The sequence below is a fragment of the Gavialis gangeticus genome, unplaced genomic scaffold (genome assembly GCF_001723915.1).
Source record: "Gavialis gangeticus isolate Ggan-Ray unplaced genomic scaffold, GavGan_comp1, whole genome shotgun sequence".
Lineage (NCBI taxonomy): Eukaryota > Metazoa > Chordata > Crocodylia > Gavialidae > Gavialis > Gavialis gangeticus.
In genome coordinates, this window is record NW_017729006.1 from 53,556,367 (window position 1) to 53,572,831 (window position 16,465).

A 16,465-nucleotide genomic window follows, 5' to 3' on the forward strand; every position below is an offset into this window, starting at 1 on the left:
GAGAATAGTATAGAGGTAGCTGACAAAAGGAATAACAGAGCCCCTTACTCCTTTTGTGCAGAAGTGTCCTGAAAATGGCAGAAGGAGGAACTGCTTCACACCATAGTCCCCTTACACCTTTACAAAACTCCAAGAAAACATGCTATCTGTAATATTGTCCTATGTGACTTGATTCCCTGTGGATCTTTAGGCCATATTAGATCATCCAGTTTAGTTGTAAGAGCCAAATGAAAGGGCTTGCAGTATTTTGCTAGGGAAGCTATCTTATAACTGAATTCATTTCAGTATCAGTAGACCTTTTCTTCATCTTCAGCCTACATTTTTTCCCCTCTCAGTTTTATCCCATTTCCTTAACTTGCTTCATTTTACTGTCTGCATTTCTGAATTATGCTCTTCTGTGGTAATATCCTGAAAATATTTTCAGTCAAGTCTTTAGTTTTCACTTAGCTAAGAAATGTATGGTCAACTTCTTTAGGGTTTAAAATTGTTCCCACCGAATTAAAAAATAAGTAACCAAACAAACTTTACACCTCCCCCCCCTCCACCCCGCCCGAAAAACACACAAAAACCTCCTATTGTGATATCAATGGCAACAGGCTCTTGTCTTTCACTTGGTCTGTAAATCAGTAGCTCCAATCTGGCAAGAATTTGTATTGCTCTTCTTTGAACTCCATCCAATTTTTCAGTCTCTCTCTAGTAATGAGATGATCTGTACTTGATGCCATGTTACAGATGAAGTTGCACCTGAACTGTATCAGGAAGGAAGTGATACCTTTAAATATGCAGCCCAAAATTGTGCTGACTGCTTTGTTCCCTTATTGTCTACTTTCCCTTCCATTAGCCAGCTGTGATTAGGATTATTTTCTACCAGGGCATTAATTTAACTCCCCCTCTTATTTTGACAACGTTCCTGATCAAACTCCCTTTTACTGGTCTCATAATTAGTTTTTGTAATTCCTCCCAGTTTAATCATTTTCAAGTCTCACCAAAGTGTTGTTTACTCGGTTTTGTTAGGCAACTCGAGGAGATATTAAGAAACAACAACAACAATGCCTGCCATAACAGCACTTTCACTTACTTTTCAAAAATCATTATTGTCACAAGTTGCTACTGCTTTCTTTATGCATATAATCCAATTTTGCGCCTTGTGAAAATTACATCTTCTCTGTAAGGAAGTCTTTAGTTTTATTTTGCGAGTTATTCTTGGCTTACTTTTGAAGACATGCTACCATAATAGGATGATCTTTATTGTTCTAATTAGCTATGATAAACCCTATAGTGCTTGGATTGCAGCCACAGACCCTAAGTGACCCACTTGTTTGAACTCTAGAAAGTTTGCAATGTGCTGTGTACTTTCAGTGCTCTTTAAAGCTTCCCGGAAAAGCCATAAACACAAGAGCTGAATAGATGTATGTTTTCTCAACTCAAGTACTTCTGTGTTAATATTTTTCAGTGTCCAAGTAAAAAAGAATCATACGAAGTTGAATATGAGAAAAAATCATAATATTGAAATTGGCCCTCAATTAAATTAATGATAGACATTTTTTCAGCTTTGTTAACCACATGTATATGCACAGCATTCACAATAATATATGGATTTTTAGATTTCACATGCAATTTATGTAACCTTAAAATTGTCCCTTATAATCAAAAGGACTTATTTTAGCAAACATTTGGGAAGCAGTTACTTCCATATAATGTGCTGCAACAAAAATCTTTTATAGTTATTTTACATGCCTGAATCACAGACATGAGGACAAAACAAAAAATACATTTGATAGCATTTCAGAAATCAAATTTGTAGCAAAAATAACAAATATTATTAGATTTAACAAAGATTAAATAGCCCTATTATAATAAATATTATTTTGACTGACAGCAATCTGTTCAGTGTTGTAGAGAACATAAAATGGTGGAAGATGTTTCACTGTCCCAAGAATTAGAAATTTAAACATTCAGATTTTTTAAAGTAAGAAATTGTATGCATTTATTTTTCATAAGACTGCACGTAAGATGAAATTTTAGCTATGTTCATTTTCTATTTCTTAAAAAAAAATCTGTAAGCAACAGCAACCTGAACTTTCTTCCTTTTATGGCTTTCTCTGTGTTTGTAATTATACTAAATACCACCACTCAAAGATGGGAATATAGAAAACTGCAATGATTGGCTCAGCTCTATATAGAGCAAAGTAGAAGATTAATGCAAATGAACACAGTGAAATATTATTTACTGTTGACTGACCTTTCCTTAATTGTGTATGCTTTACAAATAAACCACAGGAACAGGAGGGTAGGAAGGCCCCTTTTCTGCATCTTTATAAAATGAGTTTCTTTTTAAAGTGAAACAGCATTATTGATCAAAGCAAAGGGTAACACCATATGTAAGGAAGAAACAGCTGGCAGTCACCTTTCTGTCACTCACACAGACACTTGTGCACAGACCCACACTTATTAAAAACAGGTCAGATCAGATTCCAGGTTCACCCTGCAAAATTAATGACAACCTTGCAATAAAGTAACAGCATGAATTTGAGCCTTGTAATACAACGTGATTACTAGCGTTTTTATTAGCTGGGCTTGAGCAGCAGGCAAGGCCGGCTGGTATTTGACACACAAACAGGGACGTTACCAGGTGCTCTGCTCTAAAGTGTCACATCAAAGTCGCAGCCCTGCTGGCTTGGTTTACACCTGAGCCAATTAGCGGCGGAGATCAGAAGAGGCCTGAAAAAGAATACGGACTCTTATTTTTGTGCTGGAGAGAATCACTTGATCCCAGGTAAGAAGATACAAGGAGAACAATAGTAGATAGAGTATGGCAAAGGAGGAAGAAAGTATGAGGAGGAGGGGGACTGGTGAGAAGCTGCGATAAGAGAACTAGCATCAAATAAAAAGCTATGTGAAAAGCAAAAGTGTTGTACTCCTGGCCCTCTCTCAGTATGTTTGTCAGTCTTTTGTTGGCAACAAAGGGGCTAATTGAAATGAAGCAATCTCTAGTCCGTTTGTTGGCACATCAAATATGCTGTAAGATATGCTGATTTTTGCTCCTCCTGAATTATTGAACAACATGCCTTCCAGAAATAAGGTAGGGGGGAAAAACACTCATAGATATTCTGCTTTTTAGAACTGGGCTCTTTCTAGGATTTTGTTTCATTTAATTTTTAAGGTAATGTAATATTAGACATGTACCAAATGTCATATTTTAACAGTAACAGATAATAGATATACAAAATTTCCATGTTAGGATCTAAATGTTCAAAAGCATTCTATCGTGTTTAGAACAGTTATACCAGCCAACCTTCCTTCCTACTTCCATTGTCATAGTACCTAGTATTACGTGAAAGTACTTCTTCCCTCCTACTTTGAACTGGTATGAGGAGAGATGTTTCACTCAGGAGGCAGCAGTAATATCCTGCTTATTACAGTGGTTGGTGATGTTTTCTGGTGGCAAGCTGAAATGGCCCAACTTGGGTCTGAGGAAGGCTGGTGCTAAGAGCCAACCACTGCTTTCACTTCTCTTTACTATGCAGCTGCAATGCATGGGTGAAGCTCTCCATCACTAAATATTGCTAAGCCCCCCACCCCCCCAGTGGCCAAATGACTTCAAAGCCCCTTCATGAGCCAGATCCAATGGCTCTGTGGTCCAGATCCAACCTGAGATCTGTAGGTTGCCAACCCCTGACCTAATGTACCTCCTCTGTAAGAAGGATGCATGGAGGATGTATGGAGCTACATACAAGCAAATCCTTTGGTTCTGAGATCAAGAATCAACCTGCAACTGTGTGCTGGTAAACAGAGGGCACATCTACACAAGATGCTACTGCGCAGTGGTTACTGCACATTTATTTAGTACGTGTATAAGCAAGTGCTAAATAAATGTGCAGTAACCCAAGTAATCCCAGTAGCACTGGCGAACACCTTTTTTGTGATGCTATTGCACAGTAGCCTGATACTACTATGTCACAGCCTGGTTTTTGCCACATGTCACCATTGCGCAGTAGTATCTGGCTACTGGACAATCAGCGTCTCATGTAGACACTTTCTTCATGGAGGAAGCTGAGACTGTAGATGTAATTGGGGATGCATCCAACTGATCACAGCCTATACTAACTTAGAATAGGGTGGATTTGTCAGAATGCTCTAAAGCTCATCCTGTGAGTGTTGAAGTTACTTCTATTGGAAAAAAAATATGTTCCCTATATGAAACACACTGAACAAACCAAAAGGAATATGTATCCATTTAAGTAAGACCGCATCACTGGCTCATGATAGGAAATTTACTAATAAAGGAAGAGGTTATATTTGACCCAATTGATGAAATGATGATTTTTTCCAAAAGAAGATGGTTTGTTTAAAAATTAGATTAATTTCCAAACAAATTTTCAAAAAAACCCGTCTTTCCAAATCTTAAGCTTTGAAATCTTTCATGCATTTTTATTTTTTGTTTATTCATTTTTGCCCCCTTTCCCCTCTCCCTCCCATTACTGAATCTCCAAGATGTACATGTTTTGATCTGTCATGGAAACTTAAAACCTGTACAGCTACTCTTTGCTTAACATTGTAGTTACATTCTTGAAAAATGTGACTTTAAGTGAAACGATGTTAAGTGAATCTAATTACGTCACAGTAGTTACCTACTAGCAGGTGGTGGCCAAAAAACATTATAACCAAACACTGTGCAACTTTAAATGAGTATGTTCTCTAACAGATCAGCGATGTAATAATGAAACAACGTTAAGCAGGATGACATTAAGTGAGGAGTACCTGTATATAAATAAGGGGGGTGAATAAAAATTAAAGAGAGGATGGAAGAAGACACAATGAAGAATCACACACACACACAAAAAACACTACAACTCAAAAATGGAAAAAAAAAATCTCATCTGAAAAAGTGAGAATTTTCAAAAAAGGATCAATGACTGATTAAACCTAAATAGGACTTTTAATGATTAAGGATCATTTTCATATTGCATTTTATTTGAGAAACTTAAACATAGTCTAGAAAATTACTTTTTCCTCTCTGTTTCAAGGTTTCATTTGTTCCATTACACTGCTGTTCTCTGACTCCATGCTCCATTGAAGGAACCTGACCCATTCTACTGAAGCACATTAACCCTTTACCTCTCAAGGTTAGTTTTTGTTAATAGCTAGCAGTACTGTACTGGTAAAAACTGATTCATTAATGATGAGAAAAGACACAGACTTTTAAACTGTCATTTATTCACTGGCACAGTTATATAAATATATTATGGTATGTTTGTGGTTTGACACACACGCACAAAACTCTGGGGTTTATTCAAGATAGAAAATATAAATATTAAGTTAGAGACAACTAATATTTATTCCAAGTAACACATGTTATTTTTCCAAGTATCTGCTTGCAAAGGGGGAGTGGGTGGGAAAAGGCAGATCAGGTTGAATGGAGGTTAGAACGCTCCCAACAAATCAATTAATGCTCCTCCACACCCCTTAATGCTTATAAATTAGATTAACAGAAGACTGACCCTCCTTTAATAAAATCCTACTTCCACCCGTTCGGTATGCATCTAGATTCTAATATCAAAGAAACAAGCCTGACAAGGGAGGATAAGACTTACCAGTAGGCCTTGCTTCCCTGCGATTAAGATAATTGCTCAGGCTGTAGACATGCTAAATTATGTTAAATATACAGGCATCATTTTTTTACTGATTGTCTACAGAAAGAACTCACTAGCAGAAACAAGAAACTTTATTTTGCAGGGGCTGTAGTTTTTATTTTATCTGTATTTCATTATAAAGAACTGAAAATGGAGCTAAATAACAATCTGTTTTCCAGAAAAAAAAAATTAGAAAATTTTCTGTAGAGAAAATCCTTTATTTTTCATGTTAAGAAAAGCACCAAAGTGTCTGCAGACTGACCATTTCTAAGCCATGGAATTAAAGCTACCATAGAAAAATTTCGTTGTTGAAATAAAGTAAGGGGGAAAAAAGAAATGTTGTTCAACAAGCAGCTGAGAATGAACAGCTGTATCATATACAATGCACATAAAATGCATGGTATGTTCAGTAAAATGTTCTGTTGTAACCAGATGGTTTGATAGTGTATCTCTTGCTTTTAGCTTCAGTCTTGAAAAAGTCTAGGAATGTAAGCAAAGCCATATTACCCATAGTAACATTTTAATATGGGTAGTCTACATGGCTAACCATATAAGATGTAACTACTTACTAAGAATATTTCTATATTGCTGGCAAATTTTACTCAGGAGACACTGAGCCATTGCTCAATGTCTAGAGTATTGGGTGGTGATATCCTAAGAGAAGTCCCAGGGGAAATAAGATCCTACTGCTGCCCTCCTGCTAGAGAATCATTTGTTTCAACTTTTGTTTTAGCTCAGCTGTTCTGGTTAGCAAGTTAGGGATGCAGCCAGTAATCCACTCCCTCCTCACCCACCTTCATAGGTAAGCAGGGAAAATTTAAATTAGACAACTTTAATCACAGAATAATGCTAATATGTTAGAAAATTGGGCTGTATAGGTTTAATGGTAACTCCTCTAATGTGTCTCAACCTCAAGGATAGATGTCATTTTGTACCTCAAAGCTTTGCACATGCATATGTGCATATGGACAAAGTAAACAGGGTAAAATGCCTCCTGAGTTGTGATGCAAATGACCAAGTTACCTTTTACAAATGGGATGGGTTTTTTCGAAGTAAAATCATGAGACAGAAAAAAAAATGGATTTGCAAAAATGCAGTTTTTCATCTACAGTTAAAAGGATGTGGGGGGATTGCGCACAGAGATAGCCAGGAGGTTCATGCTTGGTTTCAGAGTCCAAGGAGTCAGGGACTTACCCACTGTAGAAGCTATTCCTGGGGGTGGTTTGAAAGGTTTTTTCAAAGAAATCATGTTAAGGCTGGGGATTTCTGAGCAAGAGCCCTTCAAGAAAATCCCTGACAGTCACATTCTGCACAACATAATCATAGGGTTTGGAATTCCTCTGACTGAGGGGCTGGACATAAAGAAATAGTAGAGATGAGAAGGGTTAGGACAAGAACAAGGAGAGCAGTCCCCAAACCTTGCCTCCTGAATCTTTAAGCAAGGAGAAGCAGTAGAATATTGATCCTCAGACACTGGGAGCATATCGCTCACACCACCCAGAGGTCACTGCTTCCAGAGAGCATATAGGTGGTACAGGGAGGAACTTTCCAAAAGACAAGTCTGAACCAGACTGATTATGGATTTGTTCAAGTAGTCCTGGACACACACAGTCACTGAGGTCCAGACAGGCACTGTTGCTACCAGGTGGTCAGAGAAGGAAGATCAGTACTTTTGTCAGGGCTACTCACAGTCACACCTGAAGGGTAGGATCAGTGGTAGCTTTAATTCTTGTCCATGGAAAGTATAGTGATGCCTTCCTAAATGTCTGCATGAATGGAAGGATCCTTTCTTCCAGGCTCCCTCATATATCAGTATGGAGAGACCACAACGGGTCCATGAGGACCTGGAGGAGGATGTTTGGTGATCTGTCCACTATCACCATGAGAGCTGTGGGGGGAGGTACCTTAAGAGTCCTCTCACCTCCCTCTACTCCTCTTTGGAAGGCTGTGGAGACAGACTCTTGGTGCACACTGGGCCACATGGAAATGGCCTGATTCTAGTGTATCTGAGTGTAGGTACCTCCATGGGCAGGTCCCTCTATGGACAGGCCTACATCCCAATTGCCATCCGTAACAAGGAGAGATGTTTGTGCTCAACAGCTGATCTGCCCCATGACTGCCCTGTAAGAAGACTATGGAATACCAGCATTGTGGTGGCCCCAGCCACTGCCTTATATGCAGTCTTTGAAAGTGGCACCCTATAACATCCCAGGTGTAGGACCTTGTCCATGCATGTCAACCAATATGTTTGCATTTACCCAATCATACTGTGATGCTGACCACCACAGTAGAACAGGATCTAATCTGGACATGGACATGTTAGGGCCATCTCTTACTTCTATACACAACCCAACGCACAACGTTTAGATGAACCAATGACTCACTTAACCAGGAGAACAGAATTAGAAGAATACATTCTTAATATTCAATCCATGGCCATGAATACTGGGCTTCCCTTTAGGGTTTTCTATTTTACAGAGTGAAATGTGGTTTACATAGTCACTAATGCACTTTACTTCCTTATTCCCCTCTGGAGGATATTTTCCTTCAACAGATGTTTCCAAAATAATTAAATGGTGGTGAACATGCATTATTGACAATGTCTGATGCTACACTAATGCACTTCACATTTAAACATTTGTCACCAGCAGAGCTGAGTGTTCAGGAATGTTGTGCTATTTATGAATAACTGCTGTAATGCACTTGGATTTTGAACTGGGAAGATATGGAGACAGCGACATTAACTAAGTAATTGTTTTAGCAAGAAGATGTTTGGTTCATTCTCCATTCTGTAGCTTCAGTAGCTTCTGATAGTCTTGAATCATTTATCAATTGCTCTTTAAAGCAAAAGGGAAACAAAACAATCCCTTTACCTCCTTGATCCCAGATTTGGATGCCTCTAGAATTCAGCAGATGAGGAATTCGGGCTTTGCATTCCTAGACAGCATTTACAAACCTGTAGAAATTGTGCAGCAGCAGCTCAAACTCAGTCCTCAGTTATACGCATGCCATCCTATTAGCCTGAATGAGTAGAACCAATGCTGTTGGCACCAATAGAAGTGCTACACATGTAACCAAAAGTAAAAATAAGCCTGGTATTTTCCTGTGCTTTGTTAAAAAAAATCTTTGTGTTAAAACAAAATACAATCGCTGTCCCAAAACTCACTCAGAAAGATTTTTTAAGATCCACCACTCCTCACCAATTCCACCAAGAAAAGTGAAATTGAATCATTAAAGTTACAGTTACAGCAAATATTTTCCTAGTTTTGGATTTTCTCCATCAGTCTTCTATGATGTAGGAATGTACCCTCAACCATGTTCTAGTGCTTTGTTTGGTCTATATTTAAAAGATCAAAGTAATGGAACTTACATATTTTCCCAACAGACTGCACAACAAACTCGTAAAAAAGTGGTGGCTAGGATCAGTGTTTTTTACTAACCTTTACCATATGACAGGGATAAGACTTTCTAGAGCTGAAGGGGGGGAGGGTTGTACATGAAAGAGCATGTCTCTACAGTGCAATTATTGCAGTGATTACGAAACCTGAGTTTGATACCTGGCCTTGCTACTTGCTTCTCTTGGGACTTGAAAAGAGCAATATAAACATTAGAAATGTAAAATAAAAGTTAAGGATACTTAATCGTATTTATAAAGCAGTTTGAGAAGCAATAAGAAAAGATACCAGATAACATTATGAAAAGCATTGTAAGTTCTAAATGGATATTAGTTATTTCATAATTATATAGGCTACCAGTGGAAAATATCTAGCTTTTTCTTAAAATCCCAGAAAATATTGCTACGGTATTATAATAGAAATTGTATTAGGTATTCAAGTTAAAATAAAATGAAGCTAACCCTTTTTTTTCTTTATTAGGAGTTAATGATAGCATTACTATAATTAAGCTTCTCATTATTTTTTTCATGCTTATATCGAGTTACTGTCCCCTGTAGATTTGAAATTAAAATTACCATGTAATTAAAGTAGTCGATTTTTAAGGGAGGATTAGGAACATGGTATTGCACCTAAGGTTCTCAGAAATTAGTAATCATTAGTAGAGTTACTAACATTGCCAGTTTCTCTGCAATTCTGATAAATAGAAATGGATAAGAAATAATGAGATCCTTAAATTTAGCAGGCAGATGAATCTAAGCACTAAACAGGAGAGAGTGAATAAACATAACTATTACAAATATATATTTACATGCACACATACACAAAGCTAAGCTAGTAACACATACTAACAGTTAACAACTTTAACAGGCAAACCATTAAAATGTATAAATCATCATTAAATTAAAATAATATTTTTGTGGGGGAGGAGGGAGGCGGGTTACTGTTTACTTCTGAGCCCTCAACATGCACTTGAGTCACAGTTTCAATTTCTGAACTTAGAGTGCCAGAAACTTTTAATGCAGGATACATTTCTCACTAAGTCAAATGCCACGAATTAGCAACAGTGAATTAAATCTTCTAAGGCTTTGCGTTAGGAACCTTACTTTTCAGTTGCTTATGACTCTGCCTATCTTTATCCATTGGTATGAGGGTTTCCAGACTTGATAACTACTACAGGCTTTTTTTCCACTGAAGTCTAAGCTAGAATGGCTGAGGTTTCCAAAAATGACATTATTTTGCCAATATTAAGAAAAAAATCTTACAACCATTTCTTAGAGAAGATCAACCTCCATGCTGTAGACCAGAGGTTGGTAACCTTTTCTGGCTATGGGCAGGAATGACCCACGAGGTAAAGTGCCCATAGCCAATACTTCTTATCATAGAGCCATGGGGAAAGCACCCACAGCTGAAGCCCACTGTCACTAAATCCCACCAAAGCCCCTCATCCATGAGTTGTACCTAGTGGCTCTGAGGGCCATTGCCAACCCGTGCTCTAAAGTGCATATGTGAAATTTGGGTTATCATAGGTGCAAGGATCTGATTTTGGCCACCCCTATGAAAATCTCCCAAAATCTGTTCAAATTGAAAATAGTGATTGCATTAAATGGTACAGTTTGATGCCATAAGGGGAAAAAGGAAGGAAAGCAACAGAAAGAAACAAGGGACTTTAACAACATCGACCACAAACAGTTTTCCAGTCAGAGTGGAGATAAACTACAGAATGAATGGCTAACTATTTAATCTCATTTGACTCCAAGCCAAAACCAAGAGTACCCCAAACTCAAGTCATTGAGCTCCAGTACGCTAATGAAGCTGTGGTTTGTGCTCACTCAGAAGTAGATCTTCAGGTAATCACTGATGTCTTTACTGAGACATACAAGAAAATTGGACTGATGCTTAATATTCAGAAGACTAAGGTCCCCATCAACAAGCTCTTACTGAGCAGTCCCCAGCTCCTGTAATTCAGAATTATGGTGAGACTCTGAAGCATGTTGAGTATTTCCCATACCTTGGAAACCACCTCTCACAAAAAGCTGACATCAATGAATAAATCAAACATCACCTTAAAAGTGTAAGTGCAGCCTTTGGACACATGGGGAAACAGATATTCAAAATCACAACATCAGATCCAAAACCAAGCTCATGGTTTATTGAGCAATCATGATCCCAACTTTATTGTACAAAACTGAGACATGGACAACATACAGAAGACATCTCAAGTTTCTGGAGAAGTACCATCAATGTTGCCTGCAGAAGGTCCTTCAAATCCAACGGGAAGACACACACACCAACCTTAGCGTTGTCTCACAAGCAAACGCCATGACCATGGAAGTAATGATCACCCATCATCAACTTTGCTGGGCTGGCCACATCATCCAAATATCCAACTCCACACTCCCAAAATAAATTCTATTTTTCTACCTCAGTCAAAGTATATGTTCAAGAGGAGGGCAAAAAAATGCTTCAAGGATGTCTTCAAGGACAACTTGAAAAAATGTAACATCAACATTGATTTGTGGGAGACTATCACCCAGGACTGCCTCAAATGGAGAAAGAGCCTGCTGCAATGATCTCAGTACTTTGAAATCTTATGACAACAGAAGTTGGAAAAGTTGGAGTGGCAGAAACAGTATGCTGTGGACTGAATCAAGAATCCAGAGCCACCCACCCTACACAGAAACACGTGCCTGATTTGCAAAAAAGACTGTTAATCCTGGATCAGCCTCAACTGCCATCTTTGGACCCACAGGTAAACCAATCCTAGAAGACAAGCATCCTGGGCTCTGAAGGATTGCCAATATATGTATAAATATATTTTGACACTTTCCTAACTGAGCACCTATCATCTTGCTATCAAGTACCCTGTATGTCTTTTATTTTGCTAGGTGTTTTCAAAAGAAATACTTTAGTGTGTATCATTTTGGTACCATAAATGCTTTGCAAAAAAAAAAAAAAAGAAAGAGAAATATCAGCACCCATGACAAAAAAGTATTATTTTTTTTCTCACATACCCATCCACATTGCTTTATTTATGCCCCGTAATACTGACTTAGATCCCAGTCAAACCTTACACTAGCATAGCAGATTGGGCTGTGAAACAGAGACATTTCAACAGGATGATTAGAAACCAATTTATCACATTGCATTTTATGTAGAAAGCCAGATGCTAACAGAATATATACAAAGAAGTGGGGGCTGAAGAGTATGGAAGGTCTTATGTTTCCTGATTGCTATGCTCTTTTAAAATATCTCTAAGAACTACCTTGACAGTGAAAAGTAGTGGATAAAAGGAGAATGATATGATGGGCTAGCTGGCAGTGACTTAACCCAGGGGTTTTGAAAGGGTAAAAGATGATTGGAGGACTTGGGATTCCCTTTCCTCACCAATCAGGCCCCAGAGACTCACCCTCCATGTCCCCTGATTGGCCCCTTGGGTCACCTGGAGGGAGATAAAAGAGGCAGCGCGGCTAACTCAGGAGAGACCAGCAAGGGACCACAAGGAAGGAGCTTCAAAGAGCTGGGCCAGCGGGGCGGGAACAGTTGCCCCAGAAGTTCCTGAAGGAGTGGGACCTGCAGGCAGTATTTGGACCCTCAGCAGTGCAGCGTGTGGCTGGCAGGAGAGGCTCCCCAGGTCCAGCAAGATTCTGAACAGCAACCTGAGGGGTTCCCAGATCTGCTTCCAGCTCCTCCAATAAGAGGTCAGGCAGCTGACATGAGGCTGGGGATCCAGGAAGATCAAGACCCTTAGCAGCTGGGTATAGTACCAGCACTGGTGGCTGTGGGCTAGCATTTCTGCCTACCATGTGGACAATTTGAGTTCAAGTCCCAGGTGAAGTAAAGAGAAGAAATTCTTGTTGTAGTGGAAAGGGGTCATTGTGTTTTTCTTCTCCTCCAGGTACCTAAGCCTATATTCCTTCTTATTTGACATTTTGTATTTTGTGCCTTTTATATTTTGCCAACCAATATTGTTTGTTCTGCTGTTTGTGTTTTATATTTTGTTAACCCTGTTTTGTCAACTGGATGAATATGTCTATGACTGTAAGTGTCTAACCTTTGTTGAATCCTGCCCCCTTGGGGCGTTGTAGTGTCACCTATACCCCCTGATTTATACTGGTTATGTTCCCAGTACTTTTCTTTCATTAAAAGGTACATGGTTAAGTCCTCACTGGTGCCTGGCTCTGCTCTATAGGGGGAAGAGAGTCCCTACACCTCCCACAGTGCTTGTGCACCTGCTTTGATCCCTTCAATTGTAGAGGGGGTACCTCTTGGAGTACCACCCAGGTTACAACTGTAGGAAAGACATATGTAGGAAACCCCACCAGGACACAAAAGATGGAAGAAAAACCTTTGCATAGAAAATAGGCAACAATTCTTAATACTGACAACAATTCCTCTAAGGATATGTTTTGATCCTGGCAGTGGTAGGCTACAGCTGGAAACCTCACTAAACACTGTCTACCCATCTTTTAATACAGGCTTACTCCAAACCCAGAAATACAATTGGTGCATGGTGAGACTGCTCTGGGGTAATCCCCACTAGCCTGTCTCAAGCACACTGGAGACCAAAGTTTCATGAATGGCTGCAGAAGGGCATCCAAGAATGTCTTCACAGATTTATTTACTGGTTTGGAGTGTGCTTGTGGGAGAAAGACTACTGCTAGAGGTCTCTAACTCACCAGCCATATCTTCACAGTTAGCCGTTCTCTAGAGGGGTCCCCAGTTAGTAGTGCATTACAGGACATGGCTATTCTCCCATCTGCCTTTCTGTGCAGGTTGAATTATTTATTTTATACTCCAGTGCTTTTAAGGATGCACAGCTGGCCATAAGCAAGTTAACCTGGCCTCCCTTTTCCCCTTGCAAGTGTCTGACACCTTACAGGTTTATCATGCAAGTTCCCTATGTCCTTCTCCTTATACAGTGTCAGATAGGTATTGTACACCCACAATGTACTCCAGTGCAATATGTTCCAGACTTTATTGTTTTTCATTAATATACATGTGAAGATATTCCCAATAAGTAGAATAGTATCTGGGACAAAATCTTTATGGGACCAATTGTTAAATGCAAGCAGAAGCAGGAAATATGTCAGTATTCTTCTCTAATTAAAAATATTATATCTTCTTGACAGCATTTATTATATGTTCTTTATTTCTATAGATTATGTTGCTACAATTCAGTTCACCATAATTTGACACTAGCCATGTTCCCGGGCAATTTCAATGTCCTTGAACTTCATACAGGTGTGAAAAGTCTTCATAAATCTCAGAAGAGGGCTGGGGGTTTTTTGAAAGAGAAGAAAAGTTTTCTGTATACTTTATCATTTTGTTTCCTTCAGAAGTATAAGTATTCCAAGTTATAGATGTTGGAAATGTTAACCCAATTTTCTTCTCCATTCAGAATTATTTTCTCGTAAATTAATGCCCCATTTAAAGCTGGAACCTTAAAGAAGTTTTTGGAATGCAAGTAGAGTAAAAGTCCTGTGCTGATGTTTTGTAGAGGGAATAATTTCAGACTTTGAGTATTTTAGGTCTGTGAGTATTTTAGGTCTGCAATTCAAATTTTGATTGGAAATGTGAATCAAGTAAAGTAGTATTGTCTCTCTTACATAGTTAATGCAGTCTGTCTCTGAAGATTCACAAGTACTATTTTAAAATATTCATTCAATTATTATGCTCTATTATTCAGTTAAAATATGTTCTCAGGAAAACATTCCTGCCAGGAAAAGCAATTATTAGAATATCTATGGGATATTTTAGGGAGTATTTAATGTTCCTCCAAGTTCCAAGATCACAAGATTAAAAAAATCCTGTCACAAAATAAAATCAAAGTCACAATTCAAGCTGACTGGGTGATCAATCATTTCCAGCAATTAGATTCATTTATGCCCATCAGGCATTGGCCAGAATTGGAGTTGCATTTCTCTAATGAAAGATTTAGGAAGCATTGAGCCCAAGGAATTACCATGGATCTCTGACCTTCTGCTATGGGTAGAACTTCTGTACAGATTGAATTATTTAATGTACATTTCTGTGTTTTTAAGGATACACAGCTGGCCATAAAAAAGTTAACATGACCTCCCTTTTCCCCTTACAAGTGTCCAACATCTTACAGGATGATCAAGGTGGGGGCAATCGCCTACCAACAGTTGGTGAGATCTTGTGAAGGAACATCTGGAGAGGCTGGATATCTACAAGTCAGCAGGCCTGGATGAATTGCACCTGAGAGTGCTGAAAGAATTGGCCGATGTCATTGCACGACCCATAGCAAAACTATTTGAGAGCTTGTGGCACTCAGGAGAGGTTATAGAAGATTGGAAGAGGGCCAGTGTGGTGGCTATCTACAAGAAAGGAAGGAAGGAGGATCCAGGGAATTATTATCAGTTTGACCTCAATCTCCAGAAAACTCCTGGAAAAAATTTTCAAAGAATCCAATAGCAATAGGCTAATGAAAAACTACATTCTAATAGATAGCCAACATGTCTTCATTGCAGGCAGGTCATGCCTGACCAACCTAATTTCTTTCTATGATCAGGTAACACACTGCCTGGATAAGGGAGATGAGGCTGACATCATATACTTGGTTTTCAAAAAAGCCTTTGACTTGGTCTCCCATGATGTCCTCATGGCAAAATTAGGGAATTGTGGCCTCAATAATGCAGGGGTCTGGTGGCTAGGAAACTGGCTTCAGTGCAGGACCCAGAGTATAATTGTAGATGGAACTGAGCCAACATGGTGCTTGGTGACTAGTGGCATCCTTCAGGGTTCAGTACTCGGACCGGTGCTCTTTAACATATTCATTAATGATTTGGACTTGGGTGTTAAAAGTGGACTGACTAGGTTCATAGATGACACCAAATTATGGGGAACTGTGGTCACGCTGAAGGATAGGCTGGGGATATAGGCTGACTTGGACAGGCTAACAAGGTTGGTGAATCAAAACCTGGTGATGTTCAACACCAAGAAGTGTAAGGTGCTCCACCTGGGAAGAAACAACTTGCAACATACTTACAGGCTCAGCAGTGCTACACTTACTAGCATGACAATCGAAAGAGACTTGGGGGTCTTGACACACCATAGAATGAATATGAGCTACCAATGCGATGCCATAGCTGGCAAAGCAAACAAAACATTAGCATGCATCAACCAATGCATCTCAAACAAGATTAAGGATATCATCCTCCCACTTGTTGAGGCCACAGCTGGAGTACTGCATCCACACTTCAGGAAGGATGTGGAGAGGCTTGAGAGAGTCCAAAGGAGGGCTACATGTATAGTTAGAAGTATGGACAGCAGGCCCTACAATGAGAGCCTGAGAGACATGGGTCTGTTCCAGGCACAGCTGGTGGGGCAGTGGAGTATCCCACAGGAGTGGGGGCTTTGGGGTAGAGGGGTAGCAGCCAGCTGGGAGCGAGGTGGGGTTTGCAGCCAGCTGGGGGG